The sequence below is a fragment of the Macaca thibetana genome, chromosome 13 (genome assembly GCF_024542745.1).
Source record: "Macaca thibetana thibetana isolate TM-01 chromosome 13, ASM2454274v1, whole genome shotgun sequence".
In the NCBI taxonomy this organism is placed as follows: domain Eukaryota; kingdom Metazoa; phylum Chordata; class Mammalia; order Primates; family Cercopithecidae; genus Macaca; species Macaca thibetana.
This window is the reverse complement of record NC_065590.1, coordinates 59,344,576-59,363,821: the sequence shown is the minus strand read 5'-3', so window position 1 is coordinate 59,363,821 and position 19,246 is coordinate 59,344,576. Positions and strand designations below refer to the sequence as shown.

The following is a 19,246-nucleotide window of genomic DNA, read 5'->3' as shown; positions in this document are numbered from 1 at the left end:
GCTAGTTTTTTGTATTTTTTTTAGTAGAGACGGGGTTTCACCGTGTTAGCCAGGATGGTCTCTATCTCCTGACCTCGTGATCCGCCCGTCTCGGCTTCCCAAAGTGCTGGGATTACAGGCTTGAGCCACCGCGCCCGGCCGGGCCATACTCTTAGCCCACATTCTTTTTGTAACCTCAAGATGGTATATAAGCTTCTATATCTTATTGTTGGGTTGAGTCTTCATTCTGAAGGCTCCCATGTAAGTACATTAAATAAATTTATATGTCTTTCCTCCTATTAATCAATTTGCCTCATGTCAGTAGTTTTTCAGTGAACTTTTAGGGGGCCAATGGCCACGGCCCCCACAAGGATGATGGGCAAGTGCACGATTCTAGAACCAGACTGCTCAGTCTCAAATCCTAGCTTTAATTCTTACTAAAACTTGGGAAAGTTACCTAACATCCTTGTGCCTCAATTTCCTGTTCTGTAAAATGGAGAAAATGTAATAACTATTTCATAGGATCTTTGTGAAGACTGCATTAACACATGAAAAATAGAACAGAACCTGGCACCTAGTAAGCCCTTGATAAGTGTCAGCTATTATTTGCCTTATCTTTACCTATCTCAGTTTTTCTCCTTCTCTTCATACCCCTGATAAATCTGCAACTGTTGAATGGCTAATTTTTCTTTTGAAGACACTTCTTAGGCTTTTAAGCCATTTGATAGTCAGCTTAGCACATTGCCATGGCCCTCCTGGACGATCAACATACAGATGGTCTCCAACTTATGATGGTTCAACTTATAATTTTTAGGCTTTACAATAATATGAATTTGATATACATTCAGTAGAAACTGCACTTTTCCCAGGCTAGCCATATGTGGTATGATACTCTCTCAAGATCCTGGGTAGCAGCGATCACGAGAGTAAACAACTGGTACCCTACAGTGTACTGTGTTGCCAGTGTTTGGGGATATTGTGTTTTATGCTTTCATATCTCATTATGTCTGCAAAATGCCCATTTGTGTCTCCTGCCTCTGGTGAGAAGAAGAGGAAGGCAATTACCCTTGAGATGGAACTCGAGATCTTAATTCCTCAGCATGAAGGTGGTAAGGTAGTAATGGTCATCTCAGGTAAGTTAGGACTTTCAAATTCCGTAATTTCCACCTTCTTAAAGGAAAGAAGCGAATAAGATGTAGTGAAATAATCAGCATTGGTTAAATCCACTGTCATCATGAAGAAAAGAGGTGAGCTGACTGATGATATGGAAAAATTACTTGTCACGTGGATGGAAGACCAGAAACAGAAGCACATGCCACTGAGCCTTCTGGTGATCCAGGCTAAGGCAAGAAGACTTTTCAATACTTTAAAAGAGTGTGCTGATGATCCTTTGGATATGTAAAAGTTTATAGCAAGTCGGCCGGGTGTGGTGGCTCAAGCCTGTAATCCCAGCACTTTGGGAGACCGAGACGGGCGGATCACAAGGTCAGGAGATCGAGACCATCCTGGCTAACACGGTGAAATCCCGTCTCTACTAAAAAAAAAAATACAAAAAACTAGCTGGGCGAGGTGGCAGGTGCCTGTAGTCCCAGCTACTCGGGAGGCTGAGGCAGGAGAATGGCGTGAACCCGGGAGGCGGAGCTTGCAGTGAGCTGAGATCTGGCCACTGCACTCCAGCCTGGGCGACAGAGCAAGACTCCGTCTCAAAAAAAAAAAAAGGTTTATAGCAAGTCATGGGTAGTTCCAACACTTCAAAAGTTGTGATCATTTTCATAATGTGGAGGTCAGCAGTGAGGCCACAAGTGCAGATACTAAATGTGCCAAAGCTTTTAAAGAAGAGCTGTGTAAGATAATTGTGAATAAGAAATACTGTGACAGCAAATATTTAATGTCAATGAAATGAGCTTATTCTGGAAGCGTATCCTGGAGCATCCATACATTCATCAAGAGTACAGGAAGATGCCAGGATTCAAGGCATTCAAAGACCTTATAATGCTGTTTTTGGGTGGAAATGTTGCATGGTTCAAATTCTCCACTTGGAGAACCCTAGAGCATTCAAGAATGTGAATAAGCAAACCTTTTTATTATTGCCATAACAGGAAAGCTTGGATTACAAGCCTTGAAAACAAGTCAGCATTGTTTTCAGACTAGTTTTTGAACTGTGTTATGCTATAGACAAGAGGATATTGTAGGCAAAACAGCATCTGATTCAAGATTCTTCTGATCTTAGACAATGTTCCAGGGCACCCACAGCATATCATCGACGCCCATCCTGACATAAAGGTTGTGTATTGTCGCTGAACACAATCTCACTCATTCAGCCAAAGAATCAAGGTACAATAGCTGCATTCAAAGCCTACCATTTACTCCAAACGTTCGCATAGGCTGTTGAAGCAACGGAATCTGGCCAGACTCTCCAAGAGTTTTGGAAAGGTTTTAACATTCTAAATACTATCTGGAACATTGCTTCAGCTTGGGAAGAAGTCACACAGCAATGCATGAACGGCATTTGGAAGAAAGTTTAAAAGACATATGTTGAACATATTCAAAGGCTTTAACAAAAATTCCGCTGTTGATGAAATAGTAAGTAACAAGATATTAGTGCTTGGGAAACAGCTAGAATTAGACATCAATAAAGAGGATATTCATGAGCTTGTTGGCATTGAGGCTGAAGAGCTTTCTAATGAGGGAACTGATCAAACTGGAGGAAGAAATAAGTGAAGAAGCTGAGGCGGAAGAAGAAGAAGTAATACCTGAGGCACCAAGAACATTCACAGCAAAGAAACTGGAGGAGGTGTTTGCTACTCTCAGCAGTGGGGTATAAATCTCAGAAGAAATGGATATCAGCTACTGAATATGTGTAAGAACTGACAGGGAGTTACAATATGCTCTGGCTTGCTATACAGAAATACATAATGAAAAGAAGAAACAAACTTCACAGTCAAAACTTACTATCTTTCTGGAGAACAGGATGCCGCTGAACCAACAATAAGTGTCCTTCTACCAGCTATTCTCAACCCTCATCAGAAGAGAGAGAAATTTATCACCTTGTCACTGTAGCATCCCTATCATCCAACAATTAATTTTAGTTCAATGCTTCAAACATTCTTCACACCCAATGTGCTTTCAGCTATGCACATTAATGATGAGGACCCATACAAGCATTCTGTTTTTCACTTTCAGTACAGTATTCATAAATTACATGAGCTAAGACAGGTGCAGTCGCTCATGCCTGTAATCTCAGCACTTTGGGAGGCTGTGGCGGGCGGATCACTTGAGGCCAGGAGTTCGAGACCAGCCTGGCCAACATGGTGAAAACCTATCTCTACTAACAATACAAAAATAAGCTGGGCATAATGGTGCATTCCTGTAATCCCAGCTACTTGGGAGGCTGAGGCAGGAGAATCGTTTGAACCTAGGAGGCAGAGGCTGCAGTGAGTCGAGATTGCGCCACTGCACTCCAGCCTGGGCAACACAGTGAGACTTCGTCCTAACAAAAAAATAAAAAATTACAGGAGATATTCAACACTTTATTATAAAAGAGGCTTTGCATTACATGATATTGCCTAAGCTATAGGCTAATATCTGAGCACAGTTAAGGCAAGCAGGCTAAGCTATAATGTTTGGTAGTTTAGGTGAATTAAATGCATTTTTTGCTTGTGATGGATTTATCAGGACATAACTTCATTGTAAGTCAAGGAACATCTGTATAGATTTTTTTCCACCTTAGTTATTCATTCTCAATAATTACATATTACAGAAAATCTGCTTTGTGAGTTATACAGTTTGGCTGGTGACTGGCTGAGTTCTGATTACCATGTCCCACACCACCACACTAAAGGCCAAGGTACATGTATGACCCCAGAATTGTCTGACAAGCAAGGCCTGTGCTTCTCCTATTGGACTCATTCCATTCTTCCTCCATTAGCTTGGGATATCCCCAGTGGAGGGGACTTGATCTGTCTGGCTCCATCAGGGAATCCTCAATATTGGAAACTGCCGGGCGCGGTGGCTCAAGCCTGTAATCCCAGCACTTTGGGAGGCCGAGACAGGCGGATCACGAGGTCAGGAGATCAAGACCATCCTGGCTAACACAGTGAAACCCCGTCTCTACTAAAAAATACAAAAAACTAGCCGGGCGAGGTGGTGGGCGCCTGTAGTCCCAGCTACTCGGGAGGCTGAGGCAGGAGAATGGCGCAAACCCGGGAGGTGGAGCTTGCAGTGAGCTGAGATCGGGCCACCGCACTCCAGCCTGGGCGACAGAGGGAGACTCCGTCTCAAAAAAAAACCAAAAATATTGGAAACTGCTCCTTTCATAGGACCAGGAGTTGTCCAAGAGTAAGGTCTCAGTGCTTCGAATCCACCAGAGATTCCCCAGAGAGGCATTTCTACCTGTCCCACTGGAATGGGATCATTGAAGGGTGGGGGCTATGTCTACTCCGAGGCTGAATACTTTTTTTCTAAATACTTTAATGATTTTTACCACTGTCAACATAAAACAGTCAAGAGGCTCAGACTCTAATCTAAAGAGAGTTTATTCAAGCACAAAGTATAAGGACTGCTGCCTGGGAAGCACAGATTCCAAAGAATGAAAGAAAGTTAGTGTTCTGAAGTATAGAAGTTTGGAATTGTTTACATAGATAAAGTTTAGGGAAACTTAACGGAATTTCAACATCTTTCTGTTTTTGTTTTGTTTTGTTTAGAAACACCCTGTGTTCCAGGCTGGAGTGCAGTGGTGCAGTCATAGCTCACAACGGCCTTGAACTCCTGGGCTCAAGCCATCCTCCCACGTCAGACTCTCAAGTAGCTGGGATTACAGGCATGCGCCATCATGCTTGCCTTCAACATCTTTCTATATAAGGCTTAATGCATAGCTACAATGATTCTATTAGCTGAGGAGGACTTTTTCTTTTGGGAAAGGTATAGTTAACATCCCACAATGAAGACATAAACCTGGGGTATTTTGTACCATCTGGTCTCAGTTATGTAGAGAACAATGAAAGAGGCAGTTACTCTACAACATTTTGTGATTTGTGATTGGAAATGGGGAGGTCTGGTCTCTGATCTCTCCTAGTCATTTACAGAATAAGAACAATGAGGAAGAGAGTTCATCTATAATCTAAGAAACGGAATGGCAATCATGCTATGTGACTCAGTCTCCAGTCACATTTTAAGCAAAAGAAGTTATTTTGCTTAACTTCTCCCTCAGCAAAATAAATTTAGATGATCCTGAAACTTTATTTTCTTTTACACCATCATAGTTCTAAAATGGATTGCTTTTCCCTGACTTCTTTTTTTTTTTTTTTGAAACGGAGTTTCGCTCTTTCACCCAGGCTGGAGTGAAGTGGCGCAGTCTTGATTCACTGCAACCTCCACTCCCCGGGTTTAAGCGATTCTCCTGCCTCAGCCTCCTGAGTAGCTGGGATTATAGGTGCCCACTACCATGCCCAGCTAATTTTCGTATTTTTAGTAGAGATGGGATTTTGCCATGTTGGCCAGGCTGGTCTCGAACTCCTGACCTCAGGTGATCCACCCACCTTGGCCTCCCAAAGTGCTGGGATTACAGGTGTGAGCCTCCATGCCCAACCTTCCCTGCCTTCTTTTATTTTTTTTTGAGACGGAGTCTCACTCTGTTGCCCAGGCTGTAGTACAGTGGCCGGATCTCAGCTCACTGCAAGCTCCGCCTCCCGGGTTTATGCCATTCTCCTGCCTCAGCCTCCCGAGTAGCTGGGACTACAGGCACCCGCCACCTCGCCCGGCTAATTTTGTATATTTTTTAGTAGAGACGGGGTTTCACCGTGTTAGCCAGGATGGTCTCCATCTCCTGACCTCGTGATCCGCCCGTCTCGGCCTCCCAAAGTGCTGAGATTACAGGCTTGAGCCACTGCACCCAGCCTTTCCCTGCCTTCTTGAAAAGAATTCACTGACTATCATTTAATCTTTCCTTGACAATTGAAAGCTATAGTCATATACACCAATGGCTGTAGAGTGATGTCATGATTGGGGCCATGTAAGGCATGCAGGTTGTTTATGCTGAAGGAAACCAAAAATATGCCACCCCAAAATATACTTCTTTGGCATATTTTGAGATGGCTATTCTGAGGGGCCGCAAACACGAGAATAGTCCTGAAAAACTGTCTTTTGTGGGGGAGATTTGCATCTGTAGAGGAAATCAACATTAGTGGAGTGAAGTAAACAGCAGATGCAAACAGGCTTTCTCTGAAGCCCCCTTATCCGAATTTAGGAAAGGCTGACTCACAGGAAAAGGAGAGCAAAGGTCTGGCAGACACCTTACCCCAGGCTGCCACCTATTCTTTCTGAGAGCTGCTACCTTTTAGGGTTTTAATTACATAAAAAGACAGCCTTTCCCTGCCCTGCTTTCCTCCCTTCACTGTTCCATAACCCGTGAGGCTACCTCCATCCCAAGAGTCCCCAAATCCCTATCATTTCTGTAATCTCTGAATGGTGTTAAAACTTCAGCCATCTGACCCCTTCTTTGAGTCTCATACTGTGTGTATAGCTCCTGTGATCATATGCACATTAAGTTTGTATACCTTTTTCTCCTATTGGTCTATCTTTTTTTTTTTTTTTTTTTTGAGACGGAGTCTTGCTCTGTCGCCCAGGCTGGAGTGCAGTGGCCGGATCTCAGCTCACTGCAAGCTCCACCTCCCGGGTTTGCGCCATTCTCCTGCCTCAGCCTCCCGAGTAGCTGGGACTACAGGCGCCCGCCACCTCGCCTGACTAGTTTTTTGTATTTTTTAGTAGAGACGGGGTTTCACCGTGTTAGCCAGGATGGTCTCGATCTCCTGACCTCGTGATCCGCCCATCTCGGCCTCCCAAAGTGCTGGGATTGCAGGCTTGAGCCACCGCGCCCGGCCTGGTCTATCTTTTATTATAGAGGTATCCCAGCTAAGAAGTTACAAGGATTGAGAAAAGAAATTATATTTTTTCTCTCTTTCAATAGCCTGCTGTAAGCTGAAAATGAAATTCTTTTTTTTTTTTTTTTTTTAAGATGGAGTCTCTCTTTGTTGCCGAGGCGAGAGTGCAATGGCACAATCTTGGCTCATTGCAATCTCCACATCACAGGTTCAAGCAATTCTTGTGCCTCAGCCTCCCGAGTAGCTGGGATTACAGACATGTACCACCATGCCTGGCTAATTTTTGTAATTTTAGTAGAGACAGGGTTTCACCATGTTGGTCAGGCTGGTCTCGAACTCCCGACCTCAAGTGATCTATCTGCCTCAGCCTCCCAAAGTGCTGGGATTACAGGCGTGAGCCACTATGCCTGGCTGAAAATAAAATTCTAAAGCCCCCAGCTGACTGAATGGACCATCCTCTCAGCCAAGGACATTACAAAGTAAACCTGAGAAAATGAATTCAGGCCGTGATGGGAAGTGGGGGGTGTTGGACACGTTTCCTCTTGGAATTCAAGCACAGCTAACCACCATTAACATTAAAACAGACCTTAAGACTGACACAACACTTTGTAGCAATAAGATACCAAATTCCAATCTGACTCTAGTATAACATCACATGACAGATAGCAGGCCCTAAAAGAAATCAATGTATTTTACCCCAAAATATATTCCTTTGACATATTTTTTTTATAACTACAAAATTTTATTATCTTATTGTTTTTAAGATCAGAAATCCAAAATGGTTCTTACACAGCTAAAATCAACGTATCACCAGAGATATTTTCTTTCACTTTCTTCCGTTCCAGGAGTGAATCTGTTTCTTGCCCCTTCCCTCCCTCCCTCCCTCCCTCCCTTCCTTCCTTCCTCCCTCCTTCCCTCCCTTCCTTCCTTCCTCTCTCTTCTTTCTTTCTTCCTTCTTCTTTCTTTCCTTCCTTCCTTCCTTCCTTCCTTCCTTCCTTCCTTCCTTCCTTCCTTCCTTTCTTTCTCTTTCTTTCTTTCTCTTTCTTTCTTTCTTTTCTTTTTCTTTCTTTCTTCTTTCTCTCCTTTCTTCTTTCTCTCTCTCCCTTGCTTCCTTCCTTCTTTCCTTCCTCCTTCTTTCTTTCTTCCTTCCTCTCTCTTCTTTCTTTTCTTTCTTTCTTTCTTTCTTTCTTTCTTTCTTTCTTTCTTTCTTTCTTTCTTTCTTTCTTTCTTTCTTTCTTTCTTTCTTTCTTTCTTTCTTTCTCTCTCTTTCCTTCCTTTTTTCCTTTCTTTCTTCCTTCCTTTCTCTTCTTTCTTTCCTTCCTTCCTTTCTTACTTTTTTAAAAAATTATTTATTTATTTATTATTGTTATTATACTTTAAGTTCTAGGGTACATGTGCATAACGTGCAGGTTTGTTACATATGTATACTTGTGCCATGTTGGTGTGCTGCACCCATCAACTCGTCAGCACCCATCAACTCGTCATTTACATCAGGTATAACTCCCAATGCAATCCCTTCCCCCTCCCCGCTCCCCAGACATATTTTTATTTTTATTTTTGGAGGCAGAGTCTTGCCCTGTCGCCCAGGCTGGAGTGCAATGGTGTGATCTCAACTCACTGAAACCTCCGCCTCCCAAGTTTAAGCAAATCTCCTGCCTCAGCCTCCTGAGTAGCTGGGATTACAGGCAAGTACCACCACGCCCAGCTAATTTTTGTATTTTCAGTAGAGACGAGGTTTCACCATGTTGGCGGGGCTGATCTCGAACTCCTGACCTCAAGTGATCTACATGCCTCGGCCTCCCAAAGTGCTGGGATTACAGGCGTGAGCCACTGCGCCCGGCCTGACTTATTTTTAAATGGCCCTGCAAAGCTGTCTCTTGTGGAGAAAATCTACATTCTATAGAGAACCCCCTCTCCTTTCCAGGTGTTTTCCTGATCCAGGAAATAATTAACTAAGAGTCTGGCACATCTTAAGGCCTTATAAAAGACATTTACTACCTATTCTATGAAAAAGAACTTTGGTCTCCACAACCCGTTATGCCAGGTTGCACTGTGTTAGGGCATTCTTGCATTGCTATAAAGAAACACCTGGCCAGGCTCAGTGACTCATGCCTGTAATCCCAGCACTTTGGGAGGCCAAAGCAGATGGATTACTTGAGGTCAGGAGTTCGAGACCAGCCTGGCCAACATGGTGAGACTCCATCTCTATTAAAAATACAAAAGTTACCCGGGCATGGTGGCAGATGCCTGTAATCCCAGCTACTTGGGAGGCTGAGGCATGAGAATCACTTGAACCCAGGAGGTGGAGGTTGCAGTGAGCCGAGATTGTGCCACTGCACTCCAGCCTGGGTGACAGGGCGAGACTCTGTCTCAAAATCAATCAATCAATAAAATAAATAAATACCTGAGACTGGGTAATTTTTATTATATCTATAGAAGAGGTTTAATTTGCTCATGGTTCTGCAGGCTCTGTAAGCATGGCACCAACATCTGCTCAGCTTCTAGGGAGGCCTTGGGGAGCTTTTACTCATGACAGAAGGCAAAGAAGGAGCAGGCATGTCACATGGCAAGACAGGGAGCAAGAGCCGGCGGGGCAGTGATGGCATACACTTTTAAACAACCAGATTTCATGAGAAGTCACTCACTATCGTGAAGATATCGTGAAGACCAAGCCATGAGGGATCCACCCCCAAGACCTGAACACCTCCCACCAGGCCCCACTTCCAACATTGGTGATTATATCTTAACTTGAGATTTTGGGGGCCAAATGTCCAAACTATGTCAACCCCTTATCTTAACCCAGATACTCCTTTCTATTGATTGCAGGTCTTTAAATAATAACCCTTTCAACCAACTGCCAATCAGAAAATCTTTGAATTTATCTATGACTTGTGAGCCACAGGTTCATGTTCTCCCACCTTTCTGAATCAAACCAATGTATAACTTACATGTATTGATTGATGTCTTATGTCTCCCTAAAGCATATAAAACCAAGTTATAACCCAACCACCATGGGCACATGTTCTCAGAACCTCTTGAGACTGTGCCTTGGGCCTTGGTCACTCATGTTTGGCTCAGAAAAAACCTCTTTAATTTTTTTTTTTTTTTTTTTGAGACGGAGTCTCGCTCTGTTGCCCAGGCTGGAGTGCAGTGGTGCAATCTCGGCTCACTGCAGGCTCACTGCAAGCTCTGCCGCCTCCCGGGTTGATGCCATTCTCCTGCCTCAGCCTCCCTAGAAGCTGGGACTACAGGCATCCGCCACCACGCCCGGCTAATTTTTTTGTATTTTCAGTAGAGACGGGGTTTCACCGTGTTCGCCAGGATGGTCTCGATCTCCTGACCTTGTGATCTGCCCGCCTCGGCCTCCCAAAGTGCTGGGATTACAGGCGTGAGCCACCGGGCCCGGCCCTCTTTAAATATTTTACAGAGTTTGACCTTCTTCGTGGACACTGCCCTAATGTCTTGAAGGAAACCAAAATATTCCACTCAAAATATACTTCTCTGGCATATTTCCCTTTTTTTTTTTTTTTTTGGAGATGCAGTTTCACTCTTGTTGCCCAGGCTGGAGTACAGTGGTGCAATCCTGGCTCATTGCAACCTCCGCCTCCCAGGTTCAAGCGATTCTCCTGCCTCAGCCTCCCGAGTAGCTGGGATTACAGGTGCCCACCACCATGCCCAGCTAAATTTTTTCATTTTTGGTAGAGAGGGGGTTTCACCAGGTTGGCCAGGCTGGTCTCGAACTCCTGACCTCAGGCGATCCACCTGCCTTGGCCTCCCAAAGTGCTGGGATTACAGGCGTGAGCACCACACCTGGCCCTCTTTGGTATATTTCAAGATGGCTATTCAGAAGGGTGGAAATACATACAGAGCTTAAAAGCCATCTCCTTATGAGAAAAATTTGCCTCTGTAGCAAGAATCTGCACTGAGGCCGCCAGGCTTTTCTGAAGCCCTCCGCTATCTGGATCTGGGCAAGATTAGAAAGTCTGACACCTTAAAAGTCTGAAAGAAACATTTACCATCTATTCTTTCTGAGGGCTGCTACCTGTAAGGTTTCATCTGCATAACATGTTCTCCCCATCCCAGAACATGTTTTGCCACAATCCAAGGCAGCATTCCTTCTGTAACCTCAAGATGGTATACAAGTTTCTGGACCCCATCAAAGGGCGGGAGTAATCACTCTGTGGCTCTCCTTGTGCTCATTAATAAATCTGTATGTCATTTCTTCTGAGAAAAGAAAAACAGCTGAGAGAAGTCTGAGTGTGTGAGGTATGCAGGCCCAGAGATATATGAGTATGGGACTCCAGCCACACCTCACCACATGCATCCATGTCTGGGGGCAATTGCTTAAAGTCATTTTGTTCCTGATTAGCTGCCTCCCCCATTATCTTCATGGTCCTGGACAAAGAACAATGGATAGCCAATCAATAGCTTAATTTATTTAAATGTAAATTCTTGGTAAAGAATTTAGGAACTGTCTCTTCCTTTAAAAATCAACTTGTATCTGTTGCTAATCAGTGTATATAGAGGGCAACTTGAATCTATGCTCCCAGGTTGCAGTCCTCAAGCTTGGCCCCAAAAAACTCTCTACTTACATTACGTTGGCCTCAGCTTCCTTCCTTTTAGGTTGACAAATCTGGTGAAATTGGCAGGATTCAAAGTGACTCCCCCCAACCATCCTGTGTTTCTCTCTGAAAGTGACACTTGGTACCAGCATGAACATTCCCTCCAGTGTCCCATCTGGTGTTTTGGGTGAGTTATCCTGAATTAGAACCTCCCACTCTTTGATTGAAGGTCTAAATGTTATTCGAACTATTTTTCAAACCCTCTCTGTCCTGGGGAGAGCTTTGGTGTTTGCCTTTGAACAGGACATTTGAGTAAAGAGCTCTGAAGGGAACTACCTTTTTTCTCCCTCTGCCTTGGGATCAGGGGTTCTGGTCAAAGTTTTTCTACCCCTGTGACACAGCAGAAGTTTTGATCAAAAGATTGACAGGTACTGGTGGTTTCATTTTGTTGGGGCTCAGAAACCAATACCCCAAAAGATGGCTTTTTTTTTTTTTTTTTTTTTTTTTTGAGGAGTCTGGCTCTGTGGCCCGGGCTGGAGTGCAGTGGCCGGATCTCAGCTCACTGCAAGCTCTGCCTTCCAGGTTTACGCCATTCTCCTGCCTCAGCCTCCCGAGTAGCTGGGAACACAGACGCCCGCCACCTCGCCCCGCTAGTTTTTTGTATTTTTTAGTAGAGACGGGGTTTCACCGTGTTAGCCAGGATGGTCTCGATCTCCTGACCTCGTGATCCGCCCGTCTCGGCCTCCCAAAGTGCTGGGATTACAGGCTTGAGCCACCGCGCCCGGCCTTAAAAGATGGCATTTTGACAGATTGAAATTAAGAAGCCTCAAGGTCTCTCTGACCTCTCCCTCCCACCACTCTCTCCCCTGTAGAGGCTGAAGTTCCTTTATCTGCCTAAGATCCAGACCCACCAAGGAGAACGATTGTTTTTTCCTTCCCCTCCCTGTTATCTCATTCTCTATTGCAGAAAATAAGACCAAGTCATAACCATACCTGAACAGACCCATTTTAATGACAGTTTCCAAGGATCATTTAAATTCCAAAGCGAGCTATTTACAAGTTCATCTCTGTTCCCAGATCCATTCATTCTCCCTGGTAATCCCCTCAACAGAATTATTCTTCTCCCCACCTCCATAACCTGTTTTGCCAGGATGAAGTCCCCATTCTTTCTGTAACCTGAAGATGGCATATAACCTTCCATTCATGGAGACTTCTTAGCATGAGAAAAAAAAAAAAAAAAAAAAAAAAAAAAAGATGGTATCTGAGCTTCTGTACTCATCAGGAGGTTGGGTCTTCGTGCTGAAGGCTCCTGTGTATACACATCAAACAAATCTGTATGGCTTTTCTCCTATTAATCAATCTGCCTTATGTCAGTGATTTTTCAGCGAACCTTTAGGGGACTGAGGGCTTTGGCCCCCATAGTTTCATATAGCATGCTTTTAAGATTGCAGATCAGCCAGGCACGGTGCCTCTCATCTGAAATTCCAGCACTTTGGGAGGCCAAGGTGGGAGGATTGCTTCATCCCAGGAGTTCGGGGCTGCAGTGAGCTGTGATCACACCACTACACTCCAACCTGGACAACAGAGCACGACCCTGTCTCAAAAAAAAAAAAAAAAAAAAAATGGTGGCTGCTGTTTTCCATCACTTGAAAATGTGGACTTAGCCTTTCATTTGTGACCAATTCCTGTTCCTAACTGAAAAGGTTACCCCTTTTTGCTCTTCTGGACACATATGACAGTCTGGTCTCCCTTGCCTTCATCACTCTGCTGCCACATGGTAGTTAGAGACAGTGTGAGACACGTCACACTTTGACCTTAAACACATTCCCCCATGGGCCACTTTCGAAAAGTTCTTAAATTATGGGAAATCAGCTTCAAAATCTAAGCACTCTTTTTAGAAATACCAGCTGGATTTATGTATAACCCTTCTAGGAAAAGTGGATTCACTTAACCTGGGACACTCACAAGCAGCAGAAGCCAAAGTAGGGATCTTCTGAAATGTCTAAAATAATTCAGCTGGGCGCCATGGCTCACACTTGTAATATCAGCATTTTGGGAGGCCAAGGTGAGAGGATTGCTTGAGCCCAGGAGTTTGAGACCATCCTGGGCAACATAGTGAGACCTTCTCTCTACAAAAAATCAAAAAATAAGTGGGAGAATCACTTGAGTCCCACAGGTTGAGGCTGCAATAAGCCGTGATCACACCACTGCACTCCCGCCTGGGTTGACAGAGTGAGACCTTTCCTCAAAAAATAATAATAATAACAATAATTCATTTGCATTCACAACTATAAAAAAAGTTGGTTTTAAAACCAGACTAACTGAATGGGAGACCTAATTTATGTTTTTCCTAGCTGAAATCTAGTAATAAGAGATTCAAAAAGATTCTTTTTTAGAGTTCTATGGAAAGAAGTCATCTTCACTAAAAGCTGATGTTTAGTACTGGGAGCAGTGGCTTACTGCTCCAATCCCAACACTTGGGGAAGAATTGATAGTGGCAGGAGACAGGCAAATGTCCAGGCAGATGCAGATGGGGTCCCCAGTGAGACCTCACCTTCAATCCAAAGAGTTTAAAGCCTGAAAGCCAAGCTACAAGTCAAGTCTACAGACTGTATTGGGAACCTCTGTTCCCATTTGGTGCACTTTCCTCTGTTTGATCCTCACCCTTCACTTATTTTACATATCCTACACTTCCCTAATTGTTTTTTTTTTTACACTGTCATCCCCACCTTTGAGCGGTGTCTTTCTTTTACCCTTTTGCATACTCACTAGTCACCACACACTCCCCAGTTCTGATCCCATAAAAGCCCCAGACCCAGTCACACTGGGAGAGAAACCACCTGAAATCAGGTGGGAGACCACCCTCATGTCCCCTCTCCACTGAGAGCTGTTCCAACACTCAATAAAATTCTTCTCCTTCCTCACCCTTCAATTTTCAGAATAACCTCATTCTTCTTGGATGAAGGACAAGAACCTGGGACCTGCCAAACAGTAGGGGATGAAAGAGCTGTAAGCTGTAGCCCTCCCATCCTTCGCCAGTGCCAGGTAGCTGCCCCATATGATGGGAAGCAGCTTGCAGGGCCAAGCCAGCTGGGAGCCATGGGCTGGAGTGGGCTGGTGGGAAGAAATAAGCAGAGGCCCTGCCAGCCACAGAAGTTTCCAGCTAGAAAGTGGGGCCAAGAAAAGTCCTGCATCAGAATGCGGCAAGAGGATTACTTGAGGCCAGGAGTTCAAGACCAGCCTAGGCAACATAGCAAACCCCGTCTCTACAAAAAATATCAAAGGCTATTGTAGGAGGATCATTGAGCCTAGGAGTTCAAGGTTTCGGTGAGCTGGATTATGCCACTGCTTTCAGCCTGGATGACAGAGCAAGACCTTGTCTCAAAAAAAAAAACAAAAAACAAAAAAGCTGATATTTAGGCTATAATTTTTTTGAGAAAAAAATATTTCTTCTTTTTCCTTTTTTGGATTCTGTTTCTGGGATTTTTCTCAGTCAGCTAAAGCCCCTTTTTAAATGTGTTTGATCCCTCTGTTTGCTTCCTATCTTGTTGGCATGATTTTTCTGAGAAAAACGTAAAACTTCATTGGCCTTTTGAAAGCGGATACTCTTCCCAAATTGGCTCCTCTAACACTTGTTCTTCTATTTTCTTCCACGTCTGCTTCTCCTTCCTTTTGTCATTTTCAATACCAAATGAAGCTTCGAAGAGACTTCTAATGACCTTGAGACCCCTAGAAGAACACAGAACACGGCACCACTCACCTGATTTTTGGAGTTTCTGTTTTCCTTACGGAGTCTGAAGTGTTGTGGGCAATTTCTTTCAGGTCTAAAGCTCTGTTCTCTTTTGCATTGTATCACCTAATCTCTTTGGTTTTAGTGGGTTCCATGAATTGCTTTGTGCTGTGAGTGGGAACCTGACGTTCGTGTGTGCACTTGGCTGACAAGTCACCGGTGAAGGCTGCAGTTTTGGAAATGGCTGACAGGGGATACAAGGAATGGTTGCTACTGCAGGCAGGGCACACTTTTCTTTGTGCATTTAGATGAGAAAGGCATCATTTGAACACTTCAAGGGTGTAAGAGTGCTTATCATTGAGGGATAAGACTCCCATGGGGGATGGGCTAGAGTGGGCTTATTGGGTCACCCACCACATGGCTGGTCTCATGGCATTTCCCACTTTTGGGAACCCAGGATTCAGTTAAAATGGGACCCTTGATTTTTAAAGAATTAGGTGCCCTGCCTTCCAGTTGTGCCTGCTTTTCACATTTAAATATTTGGCCCTGAAGACTACAAATGCTTCCTTTGCCCTATTCACTAAAAGGTTCCACCCTAAAGTCAGTAATCTAATTAAGAAGAAACAAGCTAAATTGAAAAGACCACCTATCTAACTAGATTGGTGTTTAAAATAAGACTCCTGGCATTTAGCTGGCTATTTTGTAACACTTTGTAAAATAAATACATTTATAAAGGAAAGCTCCATTTTTAAGAGCATCTCCCTACACTCAAGTCACAAGAAAACTTTTATAATGGGAAAGACATTGCTTAAAGTTTACATAACAGGCTGGGCATGGTGGCTCACACCTTTAATTCCAGCACTTTGGGAGGCCGAAGTGGCCAGATCACTAGAGGTCAGGAGTTCAAGACCAACCTGGCCAACATGGTGAAACCTCATCTCTACTAAAAATTATCCAGGCATGGTAGCCTGTAATTCCAGCTACTCCGGAGGCTGAGGCAGGAAAATCACGTGAACCCAGGAGGTGGAGGTTACAGTGAGCGGAGACTGCACCACTGCACTCCAGCCTGGGTGACAGAGTGAGACTCCATCTCAAAAAAAAAAAAAAGACTTTTCCAAAAGGAATGCCTGGAAGTCCAAAAAAGCCATGTTAGGCTTATCTGGTATGTTAAAATCATACAAGAAACATTGTCAAGTAAGAAATATTTGTATAACTATGTTATTGATGTGTTAATATACTTTGGATCAGTGTTCCCACCAAATCTCATGTTAAATTGTAATCCTCAGTGTTGGAGATGGAGCCTGGTGGGAAGTGATTGGATCATGGGGGTGGAGTTCTCATGAATGGGTTAGCACCATCCCCTTGGAACTATTCTTGTGATAGTGAGTGAGTTATCATCAGGTCTAGTTGTTAAAAGTATGTAGCAACCCCCACCCTTCCTACTCCAGCCATGCAAGATGTGCCTACTTCCCCTTCGCCTTCCACCATGATTGTAAGTTTCCTGAGGCCTCCATAGAAGCAGAAATTGCTGTGCTTCCTGCACAACCTGCAGAACCATGAGTCAATTAAACCTCTTTTCTTTATAAATTACCTAGTCTCAGGTATTTCTTTTTTTTTTTTTTCTTTTTGAGACAAAGTCTTGCTCTTGTCCCCCAGGCTGAGTGCGATGGCATGATCTTGGCTCACTGCAACCTCTGCCTCCCAGGTTCAAGCGATTCTCCTGCCTTGGCCCCCCAAGTAGGTAGCTGGGGTTACAGGCAACTGCCACCAGACCCGGCTAATTTTTGTATTTTTAGTTGAGACGGGGTTTCACCATGTTGGCCAGGCTGGTCTTGAACTCCTGACCTCAGGTGATCCACCCACCTCAGCCTCCCACAGTGCTGGGATTACAGGCGTGAGCCACCATGCCCAGCCAAGTCTCAGGTATTTCTTTATAGCACATAACGGACTAATTGGTACCGAGGAGTAGGGCATTGCTATAAAGACACCTGAAAATGCAGAAGCAGCTTTGGAACTGGGTAACAAACAGAGGTTGGAACAGTTTTGAGGGCTCAGAAGAAGACAGGAAGATGAGGGAAAGTTTGGAGCTTCCTAGAGATTTGTTAAATTGTTGTGACCAAAATGCTTACAGTGATATGGACAATGAAGTCCAGGCTTAGGACTCAGATGGAAATGAGGAACTTTTTGGCAACTGGAGCAAAGGTCACTTCTGTTATGCCTTAGCAAAGAACTTGGCGGCATTGTGCCCTTGCCCTAGGGATCTATGGAACTTTGAACTTGAGAATGATGACATAGGGTATCTGGTGAAAGAAATTTATAAGCAGCAAAGTGTTCAAGAAATAGCCTAGCTGCTTCTAACCACCTATTCTCATATGTATGAGTAAAGAAATGATGTAAACCTGAAACTTGTATTTAAAAGGGAAGCAGGATGGGCATAGTGGCTCATGCCTGTAATCCTAGAATTTTGGAAGGCCAAGGCAGGCAGATCACATGAGCCCAGGAGTTCAAGACCAGCCTGGCCAACATGGACAAACCCTGTCTCTATGAAATAAATAAATAAATAGCCAGGTGTGGTGGCACATGCCTATAGTGTCTGCCACTCAGAAGGCTGAGCCCAGGAGGTCAAGGCTGTGAAGGCAATAATTGTGCCACTGCACTCTAGCCTGGGTGACAGAGACCCTGTCTCAAAAATAAATAAATAAAAACTAAAAGGGAAGTAAAGCATAAAAGCTTGAAAAATTTGGAGCCTGGCCATATGGTCAAAAAGAAAAGCCAACTGGCCGGGTGTGGTGGCTCATGCCTGTAATCCCAGCACTTTAGGAGGCCAAGGCAGGCAGAGCATGAGGTCAAGAGTTCAAGACCAGCCTGGCCAACATGATGAAACCCCATCTCTACTAAAAATACAAAAATTAGCTGCATGGTGGCAGGCTCCTGTAATCCTAGCTACTCAGAAGGCTGAGGCAGGAGAATCATTTGAACCCGGGAGGTGGAGGTTGCAGTGAGCCGAGGTCATGCTATTGCACTCCAGCCTGGGCGACAGGAAGAGACTCCAACTCAAAAAAAAAAAAAAAAAAAAAAAAAAAAAAAAAAGCCCACCTTCAGGGGAGCAATTAAAGCCAGCTGCATAAATTTTGCATAACTAAAAAGAAGGCAAATGCTAATAGTGGAGACAATGGGGAAAGGGCCTTGAAGGCATTTCAGAGACATTCACCACAGCCCCTTTCATCACAGGTCTGGAGATATAGGAGGGAAGAATGATTTCCTGGGCCAGGCCCAGGGCCCCATCAGCCTGCACAGCCTCAGGACACAGCTCCCTGCATCCCAACCACTCCAGTTCCAGCCTTGGCTCAAAGGGCCCAGGTATAGCCTGGGTTACCACTTTAGAGGGTGCAAGCCAGAAGCCTTGGTGGCTTCCATAGTGTGTTAAGCCTCCAGGTGTGCAGAGTGCAAGAGTTGAGGCTTGGGAGCCTCTGCCTAGATTTCAGAGGATGTATGGAAAAGACTGGATGTCCAGTCAGAAGCCTGCTACAGGGGTGGAGCCCTCATGGAGAACCTCTTCTGGGGCAGTGCAGTGGGGAAATGTGGGGGTTAGAGCCGCCTCACAGAGCCCCATTGGGCACTTCCCTGTGGAGCTATGAGAAGAGGACCACTATCCTCCAGACCCCAGAATGGTAGATCTACTGACAGCTTGCACCCTGCACTTGGAAAAGCTGCAGGCACTCAACACCAGCCCCTGAGAGCAGCCCTGGAAAGCCACAGGGGCAGGGCTGCCCAAGGCTTTGGAATACCACTCCTTGTAACAGTGTGCCCTGAATGTGTGACATGGAGTCAACAGAGATTATTTTGGAGTTTTAAGATGTAATGACCACCCTGCTGGATTTCAAACTTGCATAAGGCCTGTAGCCCCTTTCTTTTGACCAATTTCTCCCTTTTGGAATGGGAGCATGTATCCAATGCCTGTACCCTTATGGTATCTTGGAAGTAACTAACTTGTTTTTTATTTTATAGGCTCATAAGCAGAAGGGACTTGTCTCAGATGAGATTTTAGACTTTGGTCTTTTGACCTAATTCTGGAATAAGTTAAGACTTTGGGGGAC

General features: G+C 44.5%; 1 protein-coding gene across 15 annotated transcripts in view; it reads right to left on the bottom strand.

Moving 5' to 3' along the window:
* Nucleotides 1-19,246, bottom strand: part of CALM2 (calmodulin 2) — a 1,210,617-nt gene that overhangs the window by 602,373 nt on the left and 588,998 nt on the right. The window contains exon 1 of one of the 15 annotated variants that reach the window (XM_050754901.1): nt 11,521-11,525. The exons of the other annotated variants lie outside the window; for them this stretch is intronic. The gene's annotated coding sequence lies outside the window, so the exon portion shown is untranslated. Of the gene's footprint in view, nt 1-11,520; nt 11,526-19,246 lie in introns of those variants that run through there. 15 annotated transcript variants of the gene reach the window in all.